This window comes from Quercus suber, unplaced genomic scaffold (assembly GCF_002906115.3).
Source record: "Quercus suber isolate HL8 unplaced genomic scaffold, Cork oak 2.0 scaffold_198, whole genome shotgun sequence".
NCBI classification, from domain to species: Eukaryota; Viridiplantae; Streptophyta; class Magnoliopsida; order Fagales; family Fagaceae; genus Quercus; species Quercus suber.
The window spans coordinates 161,480-163,317 of NW_027069656.1; positions in this window are offsets into that span (position 1 = coordinate 161,480).

The following is a 1,838-nucleotide window of genomic DNA, read 5'->3' on the forward strand; positions in this document are numbered from 1 at the left end:
ATTAAAATAAAAAAAAGTGCAAAATGTAGAAATTAAAAGTACATTTACGCCTAAAATAAATATCAAAACAATAACAATAAAGTAAAACAACTCAAGCAGCAACTTTCAACTCAGTAAACACCCACATCTAAATTACTTGTCCTGATAACATAACAAAAATGTCCCATAAACTGCAAAAAGCTCAGTATTTTTAAGGCTTCCAGAATTTTCCAGCACTTTTAACTCTGCTCTTTACTTCCCACCGGTATCATTTTTAGATAGTCTATAGAGCAATGATTTCAAGCTTCCACCCTTTAGAAGTTTAGTCTAGATTCACCCCATTGGTACTTTGGCATTCCAATCAAACACCATGACATCAAACATCTCCATTTTCTTCTCGAAAAGGAGCACTCAAAGAATAAGTGCTACTCTCTTTCCGTTCTCATCTGGCACAACACACATTGAGTATCCACAACAACACCCCAACCCATTAGTCAAGCCTTAGTTGTGAATCCGCTGTGAATAGTCAGCCATCCAATAAAAGAACGTTTTGAAATTGCTTTAGGAAACCATAATATTTTCCACCATCCTATCTCAGGAAGCTTCTTTTTGATGTTATTCCGGGTCTCTGTACAAGTGCACCTCCTTGATTTTGCAAGAGTCTGGATAGGTTTGTCTTCCGGCATAATTGCAATCAAACTTAACTTGCTTTTAAATACACATTAGGTCCTCTGATTTGGCAGGAGGCCAAACCAAGTCTCTAAATTTAAAAACACTAGATACTTTGGCATCTATTGAGCTGGCTGCATCATAGATTGCCCGATATCCATATTTGAGGAATAGGATGCCAATTGGCAATTGGGTGCCACCAGTCATGCAAAATAGAATTTTTGTAAAATCATCTCTTGTAGAGGAGTTCCATCATTCAAATTGTACCTAAAGCCTAGTACTTTAAGGGCGTGTTACCTAGTTGGTTTATATCTGTGCGTACATGTTTTTTCTCCCAAAATAGTGACAATTCCCAAAATGTTACCTAGTTGGTACAACATTTCATGAATCTATATAAAACCCATCTTTTTTCTCCCAAAATAGTGACAATTCATTTGAAATCTCTCTTTGAACAAACCACCCCAAGCCTTCTTCAATGGCTTCATGTTTTCAATGCTTCTCTAACTCAATGAGGCGCTAGCTACAAAATGAGCTTTAAGCCAATTGGATCTAACATACTATTTAGCAATGAATGGTTAAATACAAAAACCATTTTTACCTAAAAATGCCCACCAAACCGTCTATGCTAAAAGGCTGTATTAATGTCTTCAAATCTTTTGAAAGTCATCCCTCTTTGAATCATTGGCTTCTATAAAGCAACTCATGCCTTTTGAGAATAATAATTATAGTCTACATGTTTGCATGTATTTTTTTTACCTTGCAAATATGTGTAAAATAAATATAGTAATCGTTTCTAACCCTCAATTCGAAGTTTACATAAACCCTAAGGATCCACCATCCAAAGGTGCATCTTCATAGCATACCTTTGTTTTCATACTAATTTACTGCTGGTTTAAGGACAAGTAGTCACCTAAAGGAAATATAGTGATTCCTCCAAACCTCCCAAGGTTTAATATATTAATGAGAGTGAAAACTCTAATGTGATATGTTTCAATGTGGAGAGAGAGAGAGAGAGAGAGAGAGAGAGAGAGAGAGAGAGAGTTGAGAATAAAAATGAAAAAGAAAATCATTGAACTCAATGTCTCACATAATTGTGGGAAGACACTCTACATTTCATAATTTTTGTTAAAGCATATGAAGTTTGGTGCAAGAGGTTTGTGAATGAATTTAAGAAATCACTGACTGAAAAT